The sequence below is a fragment of the Falco biarmicus genome, chromosome 9 (genome assembly GCF_023638135.1).
Source record: "Falco biarmicus isolate bFalBia1 chromosome 9, bFalBia1.pri, whole genome shotgun sequence".
Taxonomy (NCBI): domain Eukaryota; kingdom Metazoa; phylum Chordata; class Aves; order Falconiformes; family Falconidae; genus Falco; species Falco biarmicus.
In genome coordinates this window covers 26,747,182-26,768,143 of record NC_079296.1, presented here as the reverse complement: position 1 = coordinate 26,768,143, position 20,962 = coordinate 26,747,182, and the positions used below count along the sequence as shown (strand labels likewise).

The window sequence follows — 20,962 nt, the reverse complement described above, 5'->3', positions numbered from 1 at the left end:
GTCATATTAGCTCAAGCCATTAACACAGAAAGTTATTAGTAGGCTCTTGGGCAGAGTCTATTTTCATATTAATTTGGCTAATTAAATGTAAATCATTGCTCAGGATTACCACAAAGGATCCCAAGCCCCATTAGCTAGCCTGTATTCACAGGGGAGAAAGGGTGTCACCCCCATGCAGAGGTGATTCACGGTCACACAGAACATGCCCCAGTCTGCTGTGACAGTGAGTGGCTCTGTCACCCACAGGTGATGACAGACACAGGGAGGTGATTTGAGTTATTTGGGCTCCAAGGAGCAGGCACCACATCTTTTTCCCCACAGGGTGTTTTAAGTGGTGACATCTGGCCTTGGTTCTTCATGATCACAGGGCTTGGAAGATGCTGCATGATCATCCTGGCCATAATCAATATTTGGAGCCTGCTGGCCCTGGCTGCCCTCCCCAGAGCCCAGCAGAGCATATGGGTGTTTCCAAGCTGCCGGCTAGTGTTGCAGTAGCTTTTAAGATGTCACTGATCTTGTGGGAACCCTCTGCTGGTCACATGAGGCTGAAGTGGTGGGAGAGTCCAGGGACCTCTGCAGGGTCACACTACCAGCCTGGTCTGCCTGCATGTGTTGGTACCTGGCACACCACACAGCAATGCTACAAAATCGCCAGCAAATGAGGTTTTCTGCTCTAGACAGGACACTGAAAGGCTGCAGGTGGAGATAGGAGGGGCAGAGATGGATGCCCTGATAAGTCGCATGGACATGCTTCCCTGTGGCCTCTCCGGTGAGCGCTGGCCTCCTGCCTCTGTTTGGGTCGGGGCCTTGCTGCAAACAGTAGCACAGCTAGATCTGGTTTCACTCCTTTTCCCAAAGCAAACAAACACAGACATCGTCACCTGCTGCACCGACCTGGGGGGCACTGGGGAAGGCTTCATCCTCTCATGGAGGCTGCATGCAGCCAGCCCGAGGCTGGGCTGGGAGCTCCCGGCTGCACTTGCCACGTGTTCCCCTCTGCTAGCCCAGGCACTGGCTCCTCCTTGCATCCTGCTGGTGGGAGTAGCCAGCTCATCTCTCCCCATGGCGGGAGGTCTCAGGGCTGCTGTGCCACTCGCACAAGGATGAAGCCATGCTCTGTGTGCTACAGGCAGGACAGAAGTCGGTGCCATGCATGGATTTGGCTACCAGGGCTGCCTGGAGACCTGTGGGCACAGCACTGCATCTGCAGGGTGCTGGAGGGGTGGGCAGAGAGGGCCAGAGCCAAGCTGCAAAGCCAAGGGCAGGGGGATGTGGAGAGGTCTGGGCTGGGAAAGGGTGCTGGGCAGAGCTGACATGCAATGGTGGCAGGGCAGCCAGTCCAGCCCCACTGCCCGGTGTCTGCATTTCAGCGCCTGTGGCAAAACACACCTGCTACTCCAAGGAACCCTGAATCTGCCAGCCCCGCAGCCCAGCTCTGGCTGCATGTCCCAGCTGGTTGCAGATGGATGGACTGGCAGCAGGCAGAGGAACTGGGAGCCAGGGGGGTTTTGCCCCTCTTTGGGGCAGCTTGCAGGCAGAGCGAGTCTGGGCTGCCTGCGTATCGCTGCAGGGGCAGAGCCGCAGGGGAAGGCAGGGCCCTACTTTCTGCCTCCAGCCCCATCTCAAGGATGAGCAGCAGTTGGGGCCAGCACTGCTGAGACTCCCTGGGTAAACTCGCTGCTCGACAGCTGGGTGATGGCTGTTTGCTGCGGACAGAGCTGCAGCATCATGCTCATCCTCTGAATTTCTTGTTTATTTGGCATATGCCGTGGAATCCAGCTCAGTGCTGGTAGCTGGCAGCATTGACCAAGCTGGCCACACACCTACAATGAGCCCTGTGAGGTGGGGAAAGTAGGGGATAGTGTCTCTGGGAGTCTGGGGAGGGTGTGCTGTGGGCAGCCTGTGCCACGCTGTTTGCAGTTCCATAGGCAGGGCAGGAGTGGGGGGCTTACTTTGCATTGCCCCCACGTACCCAGCAGCCCCTTGCCCCACAGCCAGGCTGGTCCCCTCTATGGCAGCTCACAGCCCCATTGCACTCCTGTCCCTGCTGCCTCCTGTTATCAGCCACAGAAATCCTACCTGTTTTCCCTGCTGTTTGTAGCAGTAGCCCTGTGTGTATTAACCCCTGACCTTGCCGAGCTGCTCTTTTCTTCTTTTGACAATTGTGTTTATCAAGTACTTGGAGGTTGGCTTTTTTTTCCTTGCCAGAGTTCAACCACCCTGTCTCCAGCCCAGGATGCTTCCTGGCCCTTCCCAGCTTGGAGGGTCCACAGTGGTCACAGCCTGGCACAGGGAAGCTGCTCCTACCAAGCCAGCTGGTGAACCAGAGCAGCCCTGGTATCCGTGAAAAGCCTGGCAAAAACTGATGCTCACCTTTTGCTGGAAGATCTTTGGAAGAAGTCCTCCATTCTCTTCCGTCACTGTCCCTGTCAAGTTCCCACAGGGCCCCAGCCTTGCCTGGATACTGACGGGGAGGGTCCCAGCCTCACCCTTCCCAGGCCTGGGTGACCTGTGTTCCCAGCTGCCCCAGTCCCAGCTGGAGAAGTCGAACATGCCTGGGACCTTGGGAGCAGGGACAAAAGAGGGTTTGGGGGTGAAGGCCAAAGGCAGAGAGTGTGGGTAAAAGAGCTTCTGCAAACCTTCACCAAGTGAGCCCCCATCCTCAGTGGATTTCCCTTCACCTTCCTCCCCTCACTCACCCTTGCTTAATTATTCTTAATGGGCAAGCTCATAAGAGCTTCTATTAACTTTATTACCAGATCAATTAGTGCTTTCTCTCCCCCTTCCTCCTCCCCCCATGCTAATAATCCCATCAAACATGAAGACAACATCCGCACCGGTACCCAGCAACCTGGAGAAGGTGCTGGGAAATGCAGCCTAGCCTGAGCTCCAGATGCTTTTTTGGGCACTTCCGAGATCAATGGATCTTCCCCAAGACGTGGCCCAGCGAGGAGGGGAGAGAGCCAGAGATGGGGGAAGATTAATTGGAGAAGACTTTGGCACTGAACGGCTCCAAAATCTGCCAGTGAGAGCTGAGCAGGAGCATCTTGGCACCAGGATGCAGCCCTCTTGCCTGCAGCCCTGCAAGCTGGTGGGGTCAGCACAGCCGGCAGAGGATACAGGTGTTTGTCGGCAGGTCCAGGGGAAGGAGCCACAGCATCAATCAGAGCTCCGCAGGATGGCAGGGATGGGGCCATAGGGACAGGAGATGGGGGAATGGCTGCAGCCATGTGCTCTGACCAGAGGCGAGAGGACATCTGCCCAGCATGGGGATGAGAGCAGTCCCTACGCCTCTGCTCCGCTCTGTGGGGGACATGAGGGAGGATGGGGACACCCCTGGGGCACACCAGCCATCAAAAGAAGGCTCTGGGAAGCCCTGCATCCCCTTCAGAAAGAGAGGGATGCAAAGGACGGGTGCTGGCACTGAGCACCAGCAATCCTTCCCCAACCTCTGCCTCCTTTGGGGACCCACCCCAAGCAACCCAAAGGCAAGTGCCCTCCTCAGCACTTGGCACAGCCCTTCCACACGTTTGTGCTGGATGCAGAGATATGAGAGCTGGCTGCAAGCTGCAGCTGTGTTGGATGACCCAGCTCGCAGCAGGGCCATTGCAGCCTGACTGACAGCCCCTGAAGGGGGTGTGCAGGGAAACTGTGGGAGTGAAAGGATTTTGAAATGTTTGACCGGGAGACCTTGCTTGGAAAGCAACTTGTCTTGCAGGGATGCCAGCTCCCACCCCAGAACAGTTCTCAGAGACCCCTGGGCTGCCCACGCAGTTTGTTCCAGCCTGAAAGGACACACTTGAGCATCCTGGAAAGGCCACAGCGTTCCCAGCAGCCTGAGCCATGTGTCCTGCTTGTGTCATGCTGATGGCTTGCAGCTTTGGCACTTGGAAAGAACTACAGGGCTACTGCAAAAGTCCAGCCTGCCCGGATATGGGGCAGCACGGCTCTGAGATGAAGGGCTACTAGCCCAGGGGCTCAGAATGGGCTCTCAGCCCCTTGGCCAGCCAGGACGACCAGAAGGGCTGCAGTACAGGGAAGACTTGTGCCAGAGCCTTTTCATTAAACAAGCACTCGCATTTGGATGCAGTCCGTGACAGGGTTTAATCCATGGCCACCAACCGCCAGGGCTAGGACCCTGCGGTGCTAGCTCCCAGTCCCCATGCATCTGGGTCATGCTTAGCACTCGGGTTCAAAGCGGGGACCAGTATAAGCTGGTTCACCTGGCCAGGTCCCCTCTCAGCTCCTGGAGGATGCCAGGTGGGTCACCATGTGTTTGGCCTGGCAAAAAAAAATCCACAACCAACAGCTTTTGGTGCCTGCTCGCAGTGACTTCTTCACAGAGACATTGCTCCTTGACTACATCCCCTGAGAAGGTGTCCCCAGCCAGAGAGGACTTAGCAGGGGACAGGTTTCCTCATACAAGGAGGTCCCACTGCCTCCTAGTTTCCTGGGTGGTTTGCCAATGATCCCATGGGGTACTGGGTGTCTCCCAGACATACTGCAGTGCTGGCTGATGGCTGAGCACCCCAAACTCCTGCTCTTTTTGTCATCTTTCCAGCTGGCCCAAGTTTTAGCTCCCTCCTGAAACAGCCCATTCCCAGGTCCCTGGGCTGGACTTGCCCCTGGCTTTCACCTGCAAGTCTCCTTCTCTCTGTGGAGCTGATTCAAGACTCTTTAGACTCCCAGCCCTGAGCCTGTAGGACCTGCCCTGTCCACCTCCAAGACTGGACTAGACAAGGTCTCTGCACAGCACCTGACCAGCACAGGGGTCTCCAGCCCATAGAGGTAGAGACCTCTTCTGCTGCCTGCCAGGTTGTCACTCCCAAGGCTCATAGAAAAGAGGAAGCTTCCCACTCTCATCACTTCTAATCTGCTTTGTTTGCACCCCATTCCTGAGGAAGACTTCCAAAGAGAGCTCTTGGCCTTTATCTATGGGCTCTGCAGACTTGGCTCCAAGAAGCTCCAGTTTGCAGCTGACCCAGTGCAGCTCAGTGGTCCTGTGACCCTCTGGGGACACATGGGCACCATGTCTGCCTGGGAGGGTGTCCTGGGCATCACAAGCCTGGGGCCAGTCCCAGCCCAGGGGCTGGCCAGGAAGCGTACCACCACAGCCAAGGATCTGGGGAAAGGATGAAATCCAGCCTGAATCTTTCCAGTATCAAGCAGAAAATCCAGTGTTGTCCCTTGGAAAACTGAACCGAAAGGCTTCTAACTTCATGGCGAAGGGCTTCCCCTTTGCACGTGGAGGTGGCAGGCACATGAGGGGGAGAACGATGCTTCACTTGGATGGGGCTATTGCTGCTGGGAACAGAGGAGAAAGTAAAGCACTGCTGCCCCCCGCCTTCCCCCAGCCCTTCCAAAATAAACAGGCCTGGAAAATAATAGTCAATGTGAAAGGAATTAAAAAGGCTTCTGCGTGTGTGCGTGTGTATGTGTGTGTGAGTCCTGCCAGGTTAATACTGCTGCCTATTCGCCTGACAGCTCCAAGATTGATTACCCGCCTCAGCGCTCTTTATAACTTGATCAGTCGAATTAATCTCTGGCTGCGGGCCCATCTGATGCCAGGCATCACAAATTTAATTTGGAGGTGTACGGGATCTTTTATTCCTCCCTCCCTCCGCCCCCCACATCCCTGTCCCTTTCTTCTCAGCTCACCAGCACGCACGATGCTCCTGCCACCGTAGGGATGACCTGGGCTGTCAAAGCTTCCTTGGGGCTGCAGGGAATAACATCATCAGGTAAACCCCTGTTACACACAGCAAAAAAAAAAAAAGGGAAAAAAAAAGCGCCAAACAAACAGAGGCCAAAGCAGACACTAAGTAAGACGTATTAATGTACTAAAGACTTAATGAAGTTTGGGGGGGGGTGGTGGGGATGGAGGGGAAAGTGCTTACTTTATTAGTTTATGGCCGATTAATGGGAACGGTCATTACAATGATGGAGATGGATTGCTCCCATCAAACACAACCACCAGCCCCTTTTGGAAGGTAGAGGGGTGCTGGTGTTAGCGCCTTGCTACTCGGCCGGGGTTTGGGAAGTGGGGTGCTGGGGAGGGAGGGCAGATGGGCTTAGGGTGGGCAGGGGCCTGCGAGGATGCCGGGGGGTGTGGTGGGGTTGAGAGATGCCATTAGCTGGAGTCTGAGTGAATGAGGGGTTCAGGTGATGGGACTGAGGGGTCAATGCTTTGGAGAAGGAATCCTGCAAAGGAGAGGAAAGAAAAGAGGGAAAGTGAGGAGGCAAAGGAGACCCCATGCCAGCAGGCAGCCTGGAGATGATTTCAGGGCCTCAAAGGTGTGTTCAGCATCCAGGTCCAGAAGGACAGCGTCTCAGATGCATTAGTATCCAGCTCCCAACCAAGAAGAGCACAGGATGGATGGACTGGCCAGGAGCTCAGGAGCTCAGCTCCATGGGTGGTAAGTGGCTCCCACCCCCTGCCCCTCTTGGGCTCTGCACTGGGACCCCCAGGCGGGGCCTGAAGGACCAAGCCTTGGCCAGGATGTGAAAGTCATTTTGGTTCACTCCAGAACATGGTTAAATACCTGCTCACAGCCCAGGTGCCCCATGTCAATGACCCGGGGGTCCCCAGATACCTCATGATAATCAGAATTATCCAATAACTCTCCAGCCACTAATTGGTAGTTACCCTTCAGCTCCCTGGGGCAGGGCAGTAATTTTCATCCCTCTGAGCCATGCTACGAGGGCCATTTACCAGAGCTGGGGGAATAAATGCAGCAGGGAAATACACTTGCATCCACTCAACAGCCTTTGATTCCTCCTGCCCAGTGTTTGCAAGCCCTTTCATTCACCTCACACCAAAATTTACACCAACCATGGAGAGTAATTTACTTCTTTGCCTTTAATAGCCAGAATATTTGTACTGAAGACAGGAGTTAGGAGACAGGAGGAACATCTTGCATGCTTGTGCAAACTTTGCTGTTTGTCTGGAAAGCTAAGGTCTGTTGGGCTTTACATATGGGGGAAAGGGACAGAGGGAGACATATCCCTTGCCTTTTTCTTGGATGCCATGGTCCCAGGGCACAGCTAGGATCTGCTCTGGCAGCCTTCTGACCCGTCTGCCCAGGCAGCGGGTGGCAGAGGTGGAAGTGCATCTGCCAAACCCTTGGAAGAAGCCAACATGCACCCAAAGCAGCTGCCTTCCCTGTGGCTGTTCCAGCTGATGTTATACCCAGGTCCTGCCCAGCCTGGGGCGCTGGCCACCCCTTCACTCACTCCCTGTAGCTCTGCTCTCACAGACCGTGGCCTTTCTCAGTAGGGTTGGGACCAGTTTGCTGAACACGGTGGTTTGTGGGCTCGCAGAGCAGTGGAAGATCAGCTTTGCCCTGTAAGCTTACCATACAACTAACCCTCAGGAGCAATGCAAGAGTCTGATGAAGCAGAGCGGGGCCACATGTTTCCATCCCTTCAGGTCCTCTCCCAGCACAGCAGCTCTCCCTCCACATGCTTCAGCCAGTTTCCCACCTGATTGCTGGACAAGCCTAAGATGACTTGATCTCTGGAGCTTGGTGGAGCAAGCCTAGCTTGCCATTTGGTGTTGTGAAGGGTTTGGGATCATCCAGCAGCTCACTCGCCATCTCCACCGGTGGTCAGGCTCAGCGGCGAAGGAAGGGCTTGCGGCTGCACACTGGCATCGAGCAGTGCTGCTGCTCTCCAGCATCCACACAGACTCACAGTCTTTCATCATTCCCGAGTGATGAATAACCACCCTAATGAATGGAGGGAAATTGGATTAGTGCTGAACACCCATGTGCTTAAACTGTGCCTGATTAAACCCCCATCTGTGCAGGGAAGGCAGAGTCTTGCTGCTGCTCAAAAGCCAGGGAGCTGGCAGCACTTGTGCACGGCCTCATCTGCAGCCTGTTGGGACATTTCAGGTGTTCAGGAGCATTTTCCCCCTCTACCACTGGCAAACTACCCCTTGAAGGCTGAGCTGGAAAGTTTGGGGCTGGTTTTCCTCTATCTGCTGACCTGTTCCCAATGGATACTTTTGCAGCTAGAAGAGGGAAGCTGTACAGTGCTTTAAGTCATCTCTGGGCTTGTTACCAGGTCCCTGCTTCAGCTGGGAAAAATCAGCCTCATCCTCCGTGCCTCAGTTTCCCAATTTCCAATTGATATGAGCAACAGCTTCTTACATGCAGAAGCTGTGTTTTCTTTAAAGTGCAGACTGCCTCCACTAGGAATTTGCCCCAGATTCTGGCCTGTGCAGAAGCCACCTCTGCCTTTCTTGATGGCTTTTCAAAGACTCCTTAAAAACAGCCTGGGGATACCTATGGGGCTGACAGTTCATAAGACGTGGGTGCTGGGTAGAGTAAGAAACCTGCCAGGACTGAGGCTGCAACAAGAAAATTCAAGGCTAGGAGAGATGCCAGAATCCTCTGCAGTTGCCTCTGAAATTACCCAGGGCAGGTTGTATCAGCCTGCCTCCAAACATGACCAGCTGCAACTTGGGTTTGCTCAAAGCATCTCTATGACAAAAATAGGTGGAAAAGGATCCCAATTTACTCTGCAGACAACAAGACCAGGCTAAGCCACCTCTGATTTTAGTGGATGAGCTTATTTCAGCCCCCCTCACTGCTAAAATAACTGAAAACCAAAATTAATGTTATTTAAAAATGTTTTTCTCTTGGTTTGAACTTGGGTCCAGATTCATGTTCTCTCTTAGTTTCATGAGCTAGTCCTTCAGCACCTGGTGATTCCTCCTTACAAGATGACCAGGGGCACTCATGCTTATTTTGGTAAGCTCAATCCACTAGACCCTACAAGGTGTTTCCTCTGGGCCTGAATATCCCACCGTGGCTCTTCCGTGTGCCAGCTCCAGTGGCACCTCCATCCTCCCACCCAAGAAATGGCGGTGACCTACCGACCCTCCATGCTGGGGAGCTCACAGCCCTTGGATGGCTGCCCCTTGCTGCAGATCTTGGAGACAGCAGAGGAACCTGATGCTGGGCTCCTGCCCACTCACAGTCCTGGTTACTTGGGATCATTTTTGGTGAGGAACAGCTGCTGCAACCCATCTCATGGACAAACACAACATGCCAGTGCTATCCCAAAGATGCATCCCAAGAAGTCCTTTCTGCTCCACTCCCCAGACACAGGACCTTCCATGTCCAAGGTGCTGCAAGATGCTGCAGAACAGCGTATCCCACACCAGGATCTGGCCCTACACCTGGTATCCAGCTCTGGCCAGTGCTGTCCTATCCTCCACACTCCCACATGGAGGACCAGGAGTCTGATACACCACCAGCCTGCCTATGAGCCACTTTCCATCAACACAACCCAGGGTTTGGCTGCCAAGTGCTTTTGGCATTGATTTTCTCTCACGCTTGTATGAGATGAGGTTGCAACATCTGCTGAATGGGCATTGGCATGTAATGAAATGCAGTCGCTGTTCTGATTGACAGCACAGCAATCCTGCAGAAGAACCAAAGAGTGGACAACCAAGCTAGACACCAGCCCGTGGACAGCTTTTCATGATTTCCATGCAGGGTCAGGCTGTATTTGTCCCTGGGCTCCACTGGGTTCACAAAAACAACTGTTGTCTTTGCAGCTCATGGAGCTTGGCCATTAAAGTAGCTTTAATTGCTGAGCTCCTTTGCTACCAGGACCCGAGCAGACAGGTGCATAGCTAACTTTGTCAGCCGTGCAGTGTCACTGCTGTCCCAGCCTTGCTGGGAGGTGGCTGTTGGGCCACCCCACTCCAAGGGTGCCAGCACAGGGACCCACAGGCACCCAGGCAAGGGTCTGCAGGGAGCCAGGGGGACGTTCAGCACCATCCCTTACCAAGATGGCATTATGGTCCAGCACAGCATCACAAGGGAGCCCAAAAGCTCCCAGCCTCTCTACTCACTTCATCTCCCCATTGAGAAAACTTTGCAGTCTAGGACAAGGCTGCCACCAAAGATCTGTTGCAAGTAATGGGAGCTCAGGCTCCTTGACACCTGGGGTCCTGCCCTAGACCTCAGGCACATCCTGGCAGCTCACTCTGGGGCTGGGACTACCCATCCCAGACCACCCTGCCATCTCTGTTCTTGCATGCCTGTATTCTACCCACACCACAAAAAACTTCGACCCCTAAATCTAACACACACACACCACTCCAAAAAGCACGCCATGAAACCCTTGACCCAATCTGTCTGCAAACACCTTCAAACAAGCTTTGCCCCCCAGCTCCCCAGATGAGGGTGGTAGGCAGCCCCTGCTAATGCACCCATCAAGGAAGGGCAGCAGGTGCCAGTGGCTCTTCAACCATAATGAAAGTCTTAGGTATCCCAGCTCGGCCAAATCACCTCCTACAGACGCAGCACGGCACTGGAGTAGCAATAAAAGTGTCAGGGACATCTCTTCGTGCATCACCAGACTGCAGCATTTCAGGATCGGCCTGCGCAGAGGTTAATTATTGCTTCCTTCTCTTCCCCTCTCGCTCCCATTTTAAGATGGATCTGACTGTCAGGAGGGGTGACAGATGAAGACAAAGCACAGGTACGGCTCCCATGAACTCCACGCCTGCCTGTATCATCCTAGAGCAGCTGGGAGTGCATGGAGCAGAGCTGGGGGGAGGCAGAGGAGGGGGCGAGGAGAGGGGAGAGTCGAGCAAGCAACAACTCTACCAGTGCTGCTGTGGGGGACGTGGGGTTGCTGGACCAGGAGAAGAGAAATTACAGCTTCTTTCAGCCCACTCTTATGGGAGGACTGTTTTTTTCCTTCTTGCCTCTTCATGCAGCTTCAAGGCTTCATGTAAGATTGGCAGAGATCTTTTCCCAAACATCAAGGAGAGCATGAGAAAGAGCACATGGTTGGATGCCTTCTGCTCCATGGACCTCCCATCACTGCAAGCACAAACACATGTTTGAGCATCTCTCCCTCGAGATTTACTGGAAGAAAATCTGGGATCAGGGTCCCAGCTCTGCTACCATCACAAGTCTCTGAAGTCCCATTCCATAAAGCAGCCTCTGGCTGGATCAACGTTCAAGTCTTTTGGGTGGAAGAAGGTTTGGAGGTGCTATTATGAGCAGTCCCCAGCAGACAGACAGCACTGAGCATCCCTCCTCCACACGCAGTGACAAGTGACTTGTCCTTCACTTTCCTCCCTGGCCAGTGGCTTTAGTGCTAACGTAATCATTGCCATTAAAAACTCGCTTCAACTGCTGGAGCTGAGATGACCATGATCTTTCTCTTTGTTTCCCAGGACACATATCTTTTCCCAGAGAAGCTTTCAGATTTGCTGGCCTGTTTTTCACCTTTGCCCTCCCAGTGAACAGACCCACTGCCCAGGAGGCACCCAGCCCCGTTGTCCCAACAGGGACAGGACACAGCTGCCTTCAAAGTAGCTTCTCTCCATTTTTCAGCCAGATGTGGAAAATCAGTTCCTATGCAGCAGACAGGAGCATATTGGGCTCTCCCAGGAAAAGCCAGCTGCTTTGCCTCTCAGGCAGTTTTTTAGTAGTTAAGGGATGCTGTGACAGGGGAGCACGTGCCCTGCTGTTGCTGGTTTTCCCCACTGCCCCCCCACAGGAATTCCCCAGGCAATGGGAGTAGAGGGTGACCTTTTCTGCTCCAGGAGGGTTTGGAGGGGTTCATCAGGAAGGTTGGTTCATGCCCCTTCCCCTGGTGCTCCCTGAAATCTGGCTTAGCTCTCACTCGTGTGGAGGGGCTGCCAAAGCAGCTCTCAGCATCTGACTTCAGGTGGGCTGCAGGCTGGGAACCACAAGCCTAGGAGATGTGCTGGCTCCTCAGGGCAGAGCAGCACCCAGGTGTCCATCTCCTGCCTTCCCCTTGCTCATGAGCACAGACACTGCAGCTGATTCAGAGTGGTAGAGCCACCCCCAGGTGCCCAGGATGGGAAATTACCCCCATTCCCATTCCCAAAGAGGTCTGGATTTTATCCCATGCCATGAGCTGAGGGATGAGAAATGCCAACATTGGCAGTTTTTATCCCCGTGGAAAGGTTTTCATGGATGACCCTAATGGGAAGGTGTGCCTCAAGCCATTCCCAAACGGTGCCTTTCCAGGCTTTCCGGCCATTTCAGTCTCGTTTGATGCCATTTAGCTGCAGTTGCTGAAGGAAACATCACTTCAAATTAAACCAAGGGGGAGCACTTCAGCTGGACAACTTTGAAGTAGGACGTTTTGATAAAAGCCTGCATTTCCTTCCCCTCTTGATCTTTTTTCCTTTCCCCTCTTCATATGGTGAGCTTTGGCATGGCTGCTCCTGCACAGCCAAGGGAAAGGCTGCGACTCCCCCCTGCAGCAGCATCTCCCCTCACTCAGCCAAACAGCCTTTGGCCCAGGATGATGTGCTCGGTACCAGCAGCTGAACCCAAATTCAATCCCTCCATATCACCCAGCAAATTTAATGCAAAGCCACTCAGAGGTTCTTTCTCCCTCCATGTGCACCCCAAACAGACCACCTGGGATGGTGCAGAGCCCAGAAGATATTTCAAAGGACTTAAATTCCGAGAGGAGAGGAGCAGCACAATGATCCTAATCCACTGCCAGCCTGCCCCACAGCTTAGACACTGAGATTGCCAAATTGCAGCCAGAGTAGGATGGCCTCTTCAGAGCCAGAAGTGCTCTTCCTCTTTTAAACCCTGAGAATAATTGAGAAGACACTTTTAAGCTGCCATTTAGTTACCCCCTGCCTTCCAGACAGCTCCCACAACCCCAGGAGACTCCTATCTCCCCAGAGGCTTTCCCAAGTCCTTTCAAACCCCATTGCTCAGCCCTGGGAAGGCTGGGCCATCAGTGCACTGAGCAAGCCAGGGCTCTGCCCATTTTCCCTAGCAAGCCCCCAGTGCTGTCCTTGGATGGAGGTTCATCTCCCAGCTCCTCCTCACCAACCCTCCTGGAGAGCAGCAGGAGCACCCAGGATGCAGGCAGCATGTGTGCCTGCCAGGGAGGACGTATAAGGAAGGCTGAAGAGCTCAGAGCGCATCCCTCCCCGTGCGACAGCTAAACAAGCAGAGACAATTAAATGTGCCATTTGATGGCTGCCTGGCAGAGCCAGAGTCTCTCTCTCTTTTAATAAAAGGCCTCTTTCCTGAAGTCGCTCAGGCTGTGGTGAGGGCTGCAGCTTGTGAAGTGCGGGAGACCTTCACATTTAATTAAACAGCCCATCCAAGCCTGCCTCACGTCAGCAGAACTTGCTGTGCTGCCAGAGATGCCCTGGCACCTTACACTGCATCCCTCACTGGGTGAAGCACCCCTACTTGGGCTACTTGGACACACACCCCCCCCCCGGCTTCCATCTGCACCCCCAGCACAGGCAGAGCTGAGCCCCAGCTGCATGACGCCACCCCAAACTGGGCTGCCATGCCCAGATATCAGTGCCCAGAGGGTACTTAAACCTTGCAGAGCCATCATCCCCTATGATGCGAGCTTAACTCCCAGAGGAGTTAAGACCCAGCAGCTCATTACATGCCTACTACAGAAATGAGGTTCCCCTGGAGGTCTCTAGGGTGTGAGACAGCCAGGGACAGGGGACCCCCTCAGTGGGTCTGGCCCCATGGTGGACCTTACTGCCCCTCCACATCTGCTATCTGCGGCTGCAGAGGCCACCCTGCAGCCAGGACACCATGGCCATGGCCTCCCCAAGCCCTGCACGCCATCAGCGCTGGCTTCCGCCTGTCGCCAGCTCTGGTCCTTGTCAGCCCAAGGAGGGGAAATGCCCTGCTCTTGCCCAGGGCAGATAAGAGAGATGGATAAGGGTGGGGGCAGAGGGGAGACCAGCATTTGGGTAGCTTGGCTGGCTTTTTTGGAAAGCATTCTCTTTGCCGAGACCTGCAACTTAACCCTTCCTTCCCCAAGGTCAGGGCAACCTGGTGGTGGGAGAGAGGACGACTCCTGAGGACACCATGCTAACATGCTCAGTGCTTTCGGCCCTCTCCCCATGTTTAAAGTGAGCCCTTAGGCAGGACAGGCAGCATCCTCCCTCCCAAAATACCTTCGGGGGAGCTGCCACTCCCACCCTGCAACCCCAGCAGCCCAGCGGCTGTTGGCTTGTTACCTACAGACATGAAGGCTTCAGTCCACTGGCTGCAGCTGTACCCGCAGGACACACCGTACCTGCAGGACACACCACACCAGGGCTCCCCAAACCTCTTGGTCCCACTGACCCCAGCCAAGATGCAATAGCAGATTTTTTTTTTTTTTCCTGTTTTTTCCTCCCTACCTGAGCTCTCCTGGCGGGGAAGGACTGGCTCCAGTAGATGTCTCAGAGATGCTGAATGGCCACCCCAGCCCTCCACCACACACAGCAGCAAAACAGGAGTGGTAGATGGGAACAGGAGTTGTGAGTCTCCTAGTGCTTCTGCCTCTCCCCCCAGCTGTGGCTGGGAGAGGGAGGTTATTAAAGAGGAGGGCTCAGGCTGTGCTTTGAGTGTGGCCATCCAGCCAGGTGATTTTTTGGGGTTCTCGCTAGTAGCCAAACGCTGCTGTCCCATGCTCCCTCCCATGTTTCCAAACCAGCTGAGCCCAGGCAGCTGGGGAAGCTGCTGATGGGTCTGAGCGCTCCCCAACCCATGAGGGCTCAGGGGCTGCTCTGCAGAGACCCCATCACTCACACTTTCAGGCCTGCCAAGCCAAAGGCACAGTAATTGCAAGCCAGATACCCCCCCACTTCCGAAACAGCGTGCTCCGGCAGGGACCAGGGGAAGGGGCTCCCATTTCCGCCTGCCTCTGGCTGTTATGGAGCAGAGAAGTGACAGAGAGCAGCGCCGGGGTGGGGGGGGGGCTGCGAGGAGAGACAGCAACCAGTGCTCAGATAAGGCAGGTCCCTGCTGAGCACCTCCTTGCCTCTGAGATAACGCACCCCAGGCACTCCCCGAAGGGTACCCGTGCTCTCTGCAGGCTGTGCCCTGGCACGGGTTATTTGCCACAGCCCCCCCGTGCAGAGGGGAAAGCCCAGCCCAAGGGGAGTGGTGCTGGGCACAGGGAGCGGACCCAGGACATCAGACTAGCATATGAGCAGAGGTATAATCAGGACCATCTCCACGCTGTCCCCACATGTTACCAAGGGCACGTCTTTCCCCCAGTTGACCATGGGTGAAGGTCAAAAAGCCACCTGTGTTGCAAGGAGACTCTACTCCATCTGGAGAGCTGCAGGGGACCTCCAGTTCTGCTTGGGCTGGTGCCACTCTTGACAACTTTGCACAATGATCGTCACCTCAAGGGGACAGGCAAGACACCATGCTCCTTCACCGGATCCAGGTTCAAGATCCCGTTTGCAGGCTCAGTAGTGGACACACGGAGTGACATCAGCAGCCCTTGGACTTTTAAAGCCAGAGGCAGCAGGGCTTTCAGCAAACACAGCTGAGAAAAAAAGCAGTATCAAGTTAAAACCTTTTACAGGCTCCACCAGGCAAAGGTGTTGGCAGAAGCCTGAGGGTGTTACTCAGCATCAATCCCAGCATGAACCCTCTGCTGTCAACACCAGCTAAAGAGCCCACGAAAGCTGCCCCACGCACAGCCCTGCCAACACTTCAGCCAAGCTGTAAGATGGAAGCTGCCTGTGTGGCTTTATCTGGCTGGAAAGCCCTTCTTAAGATAGGAGGCCGCTCACTCTGCTTGAAGCAGCTGCAGGTGCCCTGGAGACTCTGGCTCGGCCCCAGGCTGTCACTTGGCTGGACTGGGACAAAGCCTGCCATCTCCTACAACCTCGGTGAGGAAGGGACTCTTTGCTGTCTCATATAGGATGGGCAAAGCTTGCATCCAGGGAATTGCCTCTCCTTGAGGCCATTCCCCCAAGCCAGAGCACAGGCAGTCATACAAACCCCCGTTTCCCCAGAGAACCTGCACGGGCAGTCCCTGCACCACTTCTTACCTCTCTTCCAGCTGCTGTGCTAGTCTCTGCAGGACTATGTACTGGGGTTTGCCAGAACCCCTCCCAAACAGAAAGGATGCAAGACCATGGAGTGGAGACAAAAAGGCCACATCCCTGGGGGAACTGTCAGGATTCAAGTGCCCAGGGAAGCCCACAGCGAGAAAGCAGTGCCCACTTCCTTCTAGGTGATAAACATGGGATGCTGCCACCTCCTTCACCCCTCATTTTTAGATTAGATATTAGGAAGAAATTCTTTACTGTGAGGATGGCGAGGCACTGGAACAGGTTGCCCAAAGAAGTTGTAGATGCTCCCTCCCTGGAGGTGTTCAAGGTCAGGTTGGATGGGGCTTTGGGCAGCCTGGTCTAGTGGAAGGTGTCCCTGCCCGTGGCAGGGGGCTTAGAACTAGGTGATCTTTAAGATGCTTTCCAACCCAAATTATTCTGTGGTTCTGTGACTCACCTACGCACAGAAGTGCCTCCAGAGGTAGCTGGACTAGCTACTTCACACCCAGCTCCATCCTTCAGCTCAGCCACCTCCCTGCAGAGCTCCTGCTTTTCACCAGCCCTGGAGCAGATCCGTGGCACAAAGGGATAGCCATGCAGCCCAGTAGGCAACACACAGGCTAGCTGCAAGTGCCAGCTACCAGCTCCTGTACCCCACACCTTGCAGCACCTCACCTTCACACAGCCATACAATACACATTCAGTGTAAGGCTCAGCTGCTCCTTCTGCCTGTTTTTAAAGGCAGCTCCAGCAGCGGCAAAGGTGGAGCAGCTGGGCAGGGCTGCCCATGTGAAGCTGAGTTAAGAAGGGGTGTGGGTGAGAAAGTCTGGGGCAAGAGGGACAAAACCTAAGCCGTGATGCTAGGGCTAAAGCTGCCCTGGGTGGATGGGCAGCCGTAAGGGGCGTAGCACGCAGGGTGCAGGCATCATTTCATGCCTTACCCTTGTCCATGTATTAATTCCCATTTCCCCCTGGTCTGGCTCACATCTCCATGTCCTGCTCATGGTCCCTGCAGTCCCATTTGAGGGGGCACATAGCAAAGCAAACCGGCTCTGTGTGCCTCTGCAGTCAGCTTGGCCAGCCTCCCCCCACAGCTAGCACCCCGCCGCTTGCTGTGACTGATACAGGGATCCTGGTGCTTTTATTAAACTCTTTGCTTCCTGTTTTAAGCTTAATAATAAATTGCATGTCACATTATGGCTGTGTTTATTAAAACCCATTGGCGTGGGCTCTGCTCTGCAACAGCATTTGAATTATTGAAAGCAACCCCCCACGGAGACCTATTTGCTGCAAACACAGGAGGATTTATTTCCATTTTGTTTATCAGATGGCATAAGTGCTGGGTGGAGGTAGGGAAGTGGTCTTGCTCTTTTTATTTTCTCCCTGAGCCAGCACAGCAGGGCAAAGAGGTGCCATATAGGGGGCACAAGGGAAAATGTCACCTCCCACAGGGATGGGGACAGGTTGGCAACAGAAGTCCTGTGTGTAGCTGGCCGCTCTGCCCTGCTTGTCTCTCTGGCTCTGGTTGAGTTCCCCACACCTGATTGCTCTGTACCTCAGTTTACCCATTAGCATAGCAAGGTTACGGTGCTGCAAATCACATCCAGGCATGACCAGCACTCAGGCTGGCTGAGACCCCTGCCAGAAGCCTGGGAGATACCCACAGCACATGGGGATGGGCAGGGTGGCAACGAGGCGTTTTGACCCTTTTGCAGCCTTGGGTTAAAGCACACCCCCAAGGACAGCAACTGAACATCTCCAAGCTCTGCCCCATCCCAGCTGCGCTGGCCACAGCTGCCCAAAGCAGATGTCAAGAGGGTGCTCTGACTCCCGTCATCATCGCGGGGGACAGTTTATCACCCATGTCCCTTAGGTAGTATCGCCCCTCACAGCAAGGCAGAGCTGCTGCCGGGGGCAGGGGGAGGGCATGGGGCGGGCAGGGCTGGATGTAGGGGTCGGGGTGCTCCAGTGGTGCCTCTGCCGGCCCCCGGGCGCGGGGGCGCGGCTCGGCGCAGCCGGCGGCTCTGCCAGGTGGTGGCGCTGTTTAGCGGCTAATCCCGCCGGTGGCCCCGTCCGGACTCCGGGATGCAGGAGCAGACGTGCCTCCTGCCCGGGCCCAAGCTGGGGGCAGGTCCCGGCACCCCCGAGGGCACAGAGGGACAGGGACAGTGTGTTCTCGCTCCTGAATCATATTTACCTGCCAAACCTGGTGGGGTGTCCCCACAGACCACAAACCCCGTGGCTTGGTGGCTGCTGCCAGGCGAGCTCTGGGCAGCGCTGCGGGACTGGGGGGCAAGGATGAGGGAGGTGCTGGGGGTATTGGAGCGGCTGTTCGGGGAGCAGGGCAACCTGGTGTCATTTCTGGGTCAGCTGCCGACTGTCTCGGTGGTCTCCTGACCCATGGTGATCCCTGGAGTGGTCTGGGGACCTGGATGGTGCCCCCATACTTAAGGCTGGAGCAGTGACAAGTGCCGAGGTCCCTCCAACAGCCTGCAGCAGGGGCCGGGTGCAACACGAACTGCAAGCCTGGGGCAGAAAGCAGCTGTTTTAGAGGCTGGGGGGTCTGTTTTTCCTGAATAACCCCCCTTGCACCCAGTGCTGCGAGTACACAAGCAGCGTGGCCAAAATGCTTGATGGTGGCACAGCAGTGCCAGCCCTGTGCATCTCCTCCAGGGACTGGGGTCCAGTGGGTTTTTAACCACACAGTTTTGGCTCCATTAGCGTGTGTCTTCAAGGTGTTTCAGGTGCCAGCAGGATGAGCCCCGCTTTCTTTGCCCCCAGCCTGGCAGTGACCTCCAGTGCTGGGAGAGGCACCCGCACCCTGCTCACCCCAGGCAGCTGGGAGGTGCCAGGGCTGGTGCATGCCCAGGGCTGGTGGTGGCCACGACAGCACTTCCCAATCCTGCTGACCCCATCCCTGACGTCAGCCCAACATCTGGGCTGAGCTGCTGCTCTGAGAGCAGGCAGCTGGGCTAGCAGAAGCCACTCAGCCCCCTCTGCTCCCACTGCCCCCAGAAAGCAACCACTCCAAAAATTGGGCAACAAAGGGATTTGGTGCTGAACGCCATCAGGGCATACTCTCTGTCCCACACTGACACCAGGTTTGGTTGGGTCCATGGGACCATCCAGGTGCCCAGAGCTGAGGAGAGCACCTGCAGAGCCCGGGGGGACTCCCTCCCCAGGGGCAGGGGCTCTGGGAAGCATCTGAGCAGCTGGCAGCAGAGCTGACCAAACACTTTTAGAGCCAACAAATAACCTCAATTAAGGTCTGTGGCAGTGACCGATTCCAGCTGTGCAGCGATATTGGCTCCTTTAATTTTTAAGCGGCCGGAAATGGCAAAACTGGGAGCTGGGGCAGGGGGACACCAGCCACCTCTGTGCCCTTGGAGCTACTCTGCTGTCCCTCATCTTGGGGGCAGTGGAGCTCCAATACTGGCTGAGCTGCCAGCCTGCAACTCAGACAACCCTCTCGCATAGTGGGATCTGAGAAAGCTAGGAGAGACATCCCCCAGTTTGGGTAATTTTAGCCAAGGGCTCTTGTTCAAGCTCCCCCCTCTCTCAGCCACCACGTCCCCGCTGCCCACCCTGCAGGGCAAGAGCCGGAGCCGACAGCTTTCCCTGCCAGGTACCTGTGGGATACCACAGTGACCAGGTGCGAGGCTGAGGGAGGCTAGGAGTGCCACCAAAATGTGGATGCCCACATGTGTCCGGGCAGGGCATCACATGCAAAGCACATGGAGAGCCATGGATGGGGTCTGACCCATCCGTCACCCCCCAGACAGCCCAGTGCTGCACCCACACCCTGTACGACCTGGATCCGTGTGTACATGGGCAGGGGGGGCAGGGGGAGCAGGGGGAGCGGGGCCTGGCCCTGGGGAGGGTTGGCATGGCAGCCCTGGCTGGGGGCCAGCCCCAGGCACCGGCGGGGAGCCCAGCCAGCCGCTCCTGCCTGCTGAAGCTCTGGGCGCTCTCGGGTTTCCCTGCAGCAGCCTCAGCCTGAGCATGGCCCAGTTCCACCAGCTGATTTGTGTGCAAAACGGGGAGGAGATCAGCACGGGTGAAAACGCCTTGGCTTCTCTGAAGGTGGGTTTTGCACCCAAAAAAAAGCAAAATAAAAGCCAAGGGCACGTTTCTGTCCCTGGTACCCTCCTGACCCCACCCTGTGACTCTGATGTAGCAGCCCCAGGAGGATGTTATTATATGGAAGGAGAAACTGAGGCACAGGTGGCTCTTGCATTTCCCCAGCCACAAAGGGCTTTGCTGCCAGAGAGGACAGGCAGCCCAGCAGACAGGCAGGCAGGGCAGCAGCACTGCTGGCTGTGCCCTGTCAAGCTGCAGCACAGGGGCTGGCCCAGCCTCACCGGCTGCAGGAATTTGGCTCTGCTGCCAACTCCAGACAAATCCCTTTTATTTGCTTGTTCAGGTTTCGATGCTGTAATTGCATCGCCTGAGCCAGCTCTCAAAATAAAGAGGAAGAAAAGAAAAAACAAGGGACGGAGAGCAGCATGGCACCCGAGCTGCCAGACTCATTGCATCCTGCCTGCTCCTGCCTGGGGTCTGGCTCCCTGCCGCAGCTCTGAGACCCCTGGAGCTGGGACCAAGTAACCAGGAGTGATTTGGTCCATGGAGAGGTTTTGAGTCCCAGAAGTCCTGTAAACACTGCTGGCTGGGGTGTGTGGGGTGGCAGAGCACCTCTTGAGTGTGAGCTTAGCCCTGGGATGCCCACGGGAAGGGGTCCTGCCAGCCCCCTCCAGGCACAGACAGCACAGCTCAGCTCTAGGCTTCCTTCCCACACTCCCCCAAAATGATGGTTTGCTCTAAATCACCAGCTTTGGAAGGCAGGTGTTTGTTTGTTTTTCAAATGGAGCATTTCCAGTGGAAATGGGAGCCTCTCTGTCCTTCCCCAGCCAGGCACAGAGCTGCTCTGCCCCCTCCATGCTGGCAAAGCTGTGGTCACCTGGGTGATGACCACAGTGTCATGGGATACAGAACCCCAAGATGAAGATGGGCAGAAGTGGGATGAGATCCGAATTGATGGGGGGTGCAATGAACCAGCTTGATGCACCCCCACTGCACAGGGGATAGTCTGCTGCGGACCCCCATCCTCACATGTGGTGAGAT

The 20,962-nt window shown here is 55.5% G+C and overlaps 1 long non-coding RNA gene across 1 annotated transcript; it reads right to left on the bottom strand.

Annotated features, from left to right (window-relative positions):
* Window positions 1-6,840: 6,840 nt before the first annotated feature.
* LOC130155211 (uncharacterized) lies at window positions 6,841-11,257 on the bottom strand. The gene is made up of 2 exons (XR_008823944.1): window positions 10,308-11,257; window positions 6,841-7,727 (listed from the first exon to the last, which is right to left on the bottom strand). It is a non-coding gene; the product is annotated as an uncharacterized LOC130155211 (long non-coding RNA).
* Between the last annotated feature and the right edge of the window lie 9,705 nt (window positions 11,258-20,962).